The sequence below is a fragment of the Sinohyriopsis cumingii genome, chromosome 13, assembly GCF_028554795.1.
Source record: "Sinohyriopsis cumingii isolate HCF-2022 chromosome 13, ASM2855479v2, whole genome shotgun sequence".
NCBI lineage: Eukaryota > Metazoa > Mollusca > Bivalvia > Unionida > Unionidae > Sinohyriopsis > Sinohyriopsis cumingii.
In genome coordinates, this window is record NC_142973.1 from 46848884 (window position 1) to 46856924 (window position 8041).

Genomic DNA, 8041 nt, shown 5'->3' on the forward strand with positions numbered 1-8041 from the left:
ACCATTTTGGAAATGAAAGTTAATACTCATTTTGTAGTATCCTGGTAAATGGTTGAAGCAATCTCTCGGGACAGCCATGAGTGAAATATTTCATTTTCAATTATTCGTGTAAATGCAATACTTTTGACGGATTCATTTCGGAAACGCTGGTGAATTGTCATTTCTCCAAAACTTGAAATAGGTTTTCATATAGTTAGTCAAGTACAATTAATTGGAAGTTAACTTCCCAGAACCCCATTTACAACTTCAGCTTCAGAGGATGTACTGAAATTCTTGAACAAATATAACTACTGTATGGACCAGTGGATTAGCATAGTTTTTCATTGCACTCTTATCTTCCTCTGAACAAAATTAACCTCCACACCCATACAGAAAAAGTTTGTTTTAGACATCCTTATCAAAATGTATGCTAATAATTATTTAACTTCTGCCAGTTTTGATTGCATAGTTTCATTCTTGAATTTAGAGAACCAGTTTATGTATACAAGAAAGACTAATCTTAACCACAATTACATATGTCAGAAAACACCATCGTCAGAGAAAACTAAGAGAAATAAAAAACACTTTATAGTGACACTAAGTTCCTTCTTATCCTATGCAATAATGATTAAAATTCATTAAAATCAGTTTTTCCTTTGGTCATTTGCGACAGCTTTTTTTGTCCTTGGAGGAAGGACTTATATTTGGGTCATTATCTTCATTATTTGGACATAATGTCGACAAGTAACTGGAGAAGAAAGCCTGGCGATGAATGTAAAAACAAAAGTAATTTGAAGTTATTCTGTCTTCTTGTTCTGAAACAAATTGAATAGTTTAATGATGACGAAAGACTAAGATTTTGAAACTTTACTAGTTGTGTATGAAATGTACTCATTCTCAAAAAGGAGCATGCCCATCAAGATATATAGACGGAATAAAGCTATCGGTCAATCGATAGATTGATATATAGATATATATTTCATCATTCCAACGAAGGAAGATACCCATCAAGAGAATCAAAATACTTGAACAGGCAATACAATAGACATATAGGCAGACAAACAGGCAGACAGGTTTACAATGGATTGAGATTGAAGCAGACATACAGTTATACATAGAGACAGACAGATAGATGCGAATGAATCTATGTACCATAATGGTCCCGCAGAATGTTCATTAAAAGTAAATAAATTAAATGCCTTTTGGTTTCCTCTGCATTCTCTTTATACAGTTTAAACAATACATCACATAAAACATGGTTTACGCATCATATGAACTATATTTTTAACTTTACAATTTTGATTTTGTTTTAACGTTAATTGCTAGGTCTGAATTAATTAGAAACATTCACCACTTACTACCATTCGATTTACACTTTTAAAAACCAGGCTTGTCGATACTCGGAAGACTGGATCTCGCCCAAAATGCTCCTTATATTTTCATTTCCTTTGTAAGCTCTATTCAAAGTGTAACTTTGAAACGCATCAGGAAATTGTTGTTGCAAATCACACAAATATTCACACAAATATTCTCTTGCAAACTTTGATTCATATGCTGAACATCGATTGAAACTAACAAATAACGTAATTGTTATCTTTTGTTGTGTAAGGTTGTAAGGAATGGAAAGAAGAAAAAATAAGAACGTCGATTAAAACCAGCAAAGAACATGTGTGCGTCTGCGTGTGTGTGTGTGTGTGTGTGTGTGTGATTTGGATTTTTAACGTAGCTTTAATAATCTATCAGTCATATCGCTACGATGTCCGCAGTGCGACAGATTATAGTTATGTCTAGTACTGGGGCATCATGCCGCAGACATGTAGCATGATGTCCAACCCAGTCATATTATCCTGACACCAGGCGGACCAGTCCTAACACTAACCTCTTAATGCTGAGCGTGAAGCGAGGCAGCTGTTAGTAGCATTTTGTAAGTCTTTGGTATGACTCGACCGGGGATCAGCAAAGAACGTAATTGGTAGGTTGTGATTTTTCTTGTTGAGAATCTTTATTCTTCTTAAAACATCAAGTCTCAGTTTACCCACTTTCTTGATTTTCTAACCTATTTCACGAAAAGCAACAAGCAAACGTCATTAAATGTTGTTGATTGTTACAAATCGTGTGGGAGATATGTATTGGGAATTTGACAATGCTCCTGAACGTACGACTTATTGGAAAAGTATTTTACGTAACAATTGATGAATCTCCTTTAAAACTATTCTAGTGTCCAGATTATGTTTTAAAGAAAGTATATGATACTAATTTAAGATGATGCGCCAAAGCATATTCACGCCTGAATTTTCAATCAAGTGTTCGGTTTATTAGAAAGCGAAACCATACAAAAGGCATATGGTCAATTAAGTGTTTTATCGTTGCAGTTCAAAGATGAACAAGTAAGTCAAATTAGGAAAACTTTGATGTTCAAAAAAATTCACATTTACTCTGCGAATGTATGTCTGTCCATATAATCAGTAAGAATTAAGAATAAAATGTCTTCAGTTAGTTCGCTCTAAAATTGTAAGACATTTTCATGAAACTTGGTCTGTCCTTATTTCAAAATCAACAAATTTCATTTTACTCCCGTTCTCTTATTGTGTGTGTCTGAAGGTGATAAATACTGACTACCACTTGATCAATATCATAAGTAGGTAACATCTTCGGCTAGAGAGTTTATTCTGTTTCTCGGATTTTCAAATGCAACTGTTTCTGCTATAACTATGCATCACCACGGCTCCTGTTCATTCACTGGCTTTGTATGTAACTGCACGTGTTACATTTCCAATAAGTACCATGTTTCCGTTCTTTTAAATGTTTTGAACGCAACTGATCGTGCAAAAATTGTGATAATCACCATGTCCTGGAAGAAGTCTTCTGCTCTTGATGAGGAGTATAATGCAGTGTATGGCTTCAGACACCATGTGCGGCCAGTGATTTCCTCCCTTTAAAGGTTTCAATTGAAATAAATAGTCGCATAATTGCGATTCGAATTCAATTGAATATATTATAATTTTCTTCCTAAGTTATGCTTTCGGTGAAAATAATATCGGTGTTTTCTCATTGGGTATGTGACATATGTTGGGATGTTATATATGTAGTTGTAGATGGCTAGATGATCAACCTGTCTTGCATTTCTTTACCTTTCAGAGATCAATCTTCAGGACTTCAATCAGCCTCAGCTTTCAAAAGTTGACAACCCTATTAAGAATAAATATGCTTGATAAAGTTATATTTACAATTATACGGTGCAACATTTTGGAATTGTTATCTTCACAGAGCTGTAACAACAATAAGTAATCTTGCAGATGCGGAACGTCGATTGAAACCAAAAAAGAACATAATTGTTAGTTTTAATTTGTAAGCTTGTAAAGAATGTAAGAAAGAAAAAAAGAAGATCGACTTTAACCAACAAAGAACGTACTTGTTACATTTGTTTTGCAAGCTTTTAAGGAATGTAAAAGAAAAAAAGAACGTGGACTGAAACCAACATAGATCGTAATTGTTATTTTTTGTTTTGTAAAGTTGTATGGAATATAAAGGAGAAAAACTAAGAACGTCGAATATAACTAACAAAAAACGAAATTGTTAGTTTTCTTTTGTTGAGAATATTTATTCTTCTTAAAACTTCAGGTCTCTGTTTAACCACTTGCTTGATTTTTCAACTTATTTCTCGAAATACATCGAACAAGCGTCATTAAATCTTGTTGATGTTGCAAAATCGTGTGGGAAATATGTGTTTGGAATTAACAATGCTCCTGAACCCATGCCTTACAGGAAAGGTATTTAACGTAACAATTGATGAATCTCCTTTAAATATATCCTAATGTCCCGATTATTCCCGTTTGCAAGTTTATTCTGTTGTATAATGTCAAATTTAGGAAATCTACTCCTTATTCCATTTCTTTTTCGTTTTAATTTTAATTGATGAATGTTGGTTGTTTTATCCAGTCAGGAAACTATTTTTCCTCCACATGGGTCCAAACGAGGAAACTATCCTCAATACACCTAACGTACAAAAATGGTAATTTATGGCCGTTGCACACTTTTCTTTCTCCAAGTATACAGTTTTAAGAGGCTGTAAGTTTGGTCAGTTTTTTCCAGGAAATCATTTGTATCTTTAAAATATGGATAGTGTTTCTGCGCCAAAGTGTTTCGATTAAAATAAATCCGCTCGGCAACACGCTCAGTCTGTCTTGAACAATCTGAAACAATGTGCCACTTGTCCGAACTTCGCTTGGCATAGTCCAGTTCTAGACCCGTTTGTGACTTTTCGGATAAATATAACAATACCTTGGTATTCAATTCGGAATACAGCAGTCGAATTCCCTTGTGTTCAGAAATCTACCTAAACATACTTTACCAAGACTTCGTCTGATTTCCATTTACTATTCAAAAATATCGTCGGACTTCCATGTTTTCGGCAAGTTTCCGTCTGACTTTTATTTACCTTTTCAAGATTCAATCCGAGTCACATTTCTGTCTCACTTCAAACTGGGTTTGTAATAGGCTGATAATATTGCAAAATCATTTCATTGTAGCTCTAATTCCAAAATGTACTGATGAAAGACATTGGTGGCATTACTTTTACTAGACTTCTTGATTGCCAGAGAACTGTTTTAGCATTAATTTTGCAACTCCCTATTTTATGATTTACTCAGGTTTGAGTTCTGGATAGAAACATCAGGTGTGCTTTTGTTTCGATAGACAGAAATGCATTTCTGCACATTCTCAGGCATACAGTTCTATGAATGCTATGGCATGCAGTTTAATACATCCTCAATGACAAAATAATTGCTTTTGATTTTGGATTCACGGGGCATCTATCAAACGAGGGACATTCTGTGTGAGAAACCCCATCTCCTGATGGAAGACTTTAAGTTGTGGCGTTGGCATACAAAACATAAGTGAGCGACAATTAGGTTACAGCGAAAAACGCTAGTAAAATTTAGGACCATGCACACATTCTGAACGTAAAAGTACCCTTTCATCGACTTGCAATCAAATGAAGGCCGCCAGCGTCTGTATATATATGGCTCTTAGATCTTTCTACAAGACACATGCAAGTAGAGAAATGGTGTTCATTTCTAAGGAGGTTGTGAATCAAATAAAATCCCTCCTGAATTAGTTTGTAAGCAAGACATTAATGGACGCAATTCGCACTATTGGTACAGTTTTCCTATCCTAAAGTTTCGTGTATTGCTTAGATAAAACCTGCAATCAACTTTGCCTAATGCATCTACTGCAAATATATTTGTTTCGTTTACTATAATATTCAACGCTGGCAGCAAGATCATGTATAATACTAAAGGTTTAGTAAACAACATGCCAAATATCTGGTACACCAGGATTTCCTGAGGAAAAACTAATGATCTGATCTGAAATCCAAATAAAGATGTTTTCATACAAAATTAATAATCTTACTTTATAATCTACAACCATATACACAATAAGCCTTCAATATGTTATTGATAAAAAAGACATTATTCAGATAGGCCCAATCTCCTACCCGCAATTAAGGAGAAACTTCAATCACACAGTAGAAATACAGTATAGATAACAGTTTGCCTTTTAAAAAAAATGATTGTATGTTGTTTACACATATATGTATGTTTGCGTGCGTGCATGTTTGCGCATGAGGATATAGTTTATCTTTCAAACGGTGTAATTGTAGATATAACAGTATGTCGTACATTTATTCTTAATGACGTTGTAGAGTTTTGAAATTGCAGGCTGATTATAGTTCTATTTGTTGTCCTCTGAAATGTAATGAAACCCATGACAGGTTGATCATCTAAACATTTACATCTCCAATGATGACTTTCCTACATATGACATTGTGCAGGCATAAACTTTGAACTCTTGTGTGATAACGAACGAGAGAGAGAGAGAGAGAGAGAGAGAGAGAGAGAGAGAGTGCGAGGGAGAGAGAGGGAGAGAGAGAGAGGGAGAGAGAGAGGTCAATGATCGTTTGATACAGTAATCTGTAAATAACACAAAAACATTGTGAATGGGAACTTAGTATCATTCCTTTCAGTCTGGATTTGAAATCAGTTCAATGAAATTCGAGTCAAAGTTGGCTGGAGAAGGTCAAACGTGAAACGAGGTTTACAGACAGACATAAATGTTGAAATAAATTGAAGACATCTCTAAAAGAGTATTCTAGTGTCATAAAGTAAATGATAATAACACGTTCAGTACACTGAAATGTTCTTGTGTTAAAATAATTAAGGGCGATAGGCATCGTCATCCGGATTTAAAGATTAACCTCTGACTGAAAAATGAAGGTTATTACGCTCTTCCTACAGTTCCAATTAGAAACTCCTTATAGACAAGATAAGGATCTGTCCCACTGTAATGGAAAGCTGTTTTGCACCAACATCCATGTTTTTTTCCGGGAAGCGAGGGACACTCAGTGTGAGACATCCAAGCTTCTGATTCAAGGACTGTTCCGATTTCAGTTGTGGAGTTGGCATAAAACACAAAAGTGAGCGAAAATTAGACTAGGGCAAAAAGAGTTATTACAAATATTGGATTATGCAAACATTCTAAAACTATATAAAAAAAATTTGCATCGGCCGGGAATCGAACCCGGGCCGTCCGCGTGGCAGGCGAGCATTCTACCACTGAACCACCGATGCACATTATTCCCTTGCTTCGTAAGGGCCTATCTCCCCACCGTGTCTTTACCTTAACTGCCTAATGTCATTTACATGTCTGTGTCATCTAATTCAGTAGGCGTTGATTTATTGATTGACTGCCTATGGGGTTACAATGCATGCTGTTAGAATAAACCGACACAACACATCTCTTTATTTGATTCTGAAACGGCGTAGATTACTTGGATTGAAGCACTTTCTAAATTGGAGACAGCCACATGATTTCTCACTTGCTAGTCTCTTCAAAGGTCTTGTCTGCTTGAATTTCATCTCACATCTATCCACAAGATGCATTTTAGTAGAAAACGGTATTCGTTTTCAAGGAGGTTGTAAATAGAACAAAGTCTATCCGGAATTGGTTTTTAAGCAAAATATTGATGGACGAATTCATAATATTTGTACAGATTTCCTATCATATCTTTAACGAAAGATGAATGTGCTGCTTAGAGAGAACCTAAAACGAACCTTGCCTAATCCACCTACTGGAATTATCTTTTTTGTTGTTGTGAAAATCAACTGTCAAATTAATGGTATGACCGTCGACTAGAATGGCAAATTTGGCTTCCATCGACATACATCAGCATGCATTCATCTTTATGCATAATGCAAGTGTCAAACGGGGACGCCGGCGAATGGAGAATGCTGTTTGATCAACGAATTGTCCAAGGGTCTATCGGCAGCAATTAATATTATGTAGATCTGAAACTCTTGATTATTATCAACAGTAAAATTCAGATGAGTTGGATTTCATTTAGAAGCATGCAAATAAAATATCATTTTAATTCTAAATATGTCTTCGTCATCGGAAATCGACTTTATCTTAAAGCATGTTAGTCTAAACAAAGTCAACTAATTACTTTTCATTTGTTACCCACAACAACAATCAGCTTGATTGCATAGTTTCGGTCTTGAATTTAGAGAACCAGTCTGTGTATACAACAATGAATAATGTCATCCATAAATTACATATATTACAAAACACCCTCTTCAGAGAAAACTAAGAGAGAAAAAGAAAACACTTTATAAGAACATTAAGTTCCTTCCTATCATCTGGTCTTAAATGATGCAAAGATTATTAAAATTCATTAAATTTAGTTTGATCATGGGTCATTTGCGACAGTTTTTTCTCCTTGGAAGAAGGACTTATATGTGTATGTCTCATAGATTTGGGAGATTAGCTTTGAAGCAAACTGAATAGTAAATGATATCAAAAGACTGATATTTCGAAACAATACTATTTGTGCATGAAATGTACACAAGGAAATGAAATATGTACGTTTCATCTATGATATAATCTTTTCATGTGCAAGGATCTGAGTAACAGCAGCGCACTGATATCAAGCTGTCGATAAGGTAGCGGCTCGTATGCAGGACAAATATAAAGGCGGATAATGGCACGATTATTTCCCATGTGA

At 35.0% G+C, this 8041-nt stretch overlaps 1 non-coding gene across 1 annotated transcript; it reads right to left on the reverse strand.

The window, feature by feature from the left end:
* Positions 1-6537: 6537 nt before the first annotated feature.
* Positions 6538-6608, reverse strand: Trnag-gcc (transfer RNA glycine (anticodon GCC)). The gene has a single exon. It is a non-coding gene; the product is annotated as a tRNA-Gly (tRNA).
* Positions 6609-8041: the final 1433 nt, after the last annotated feature.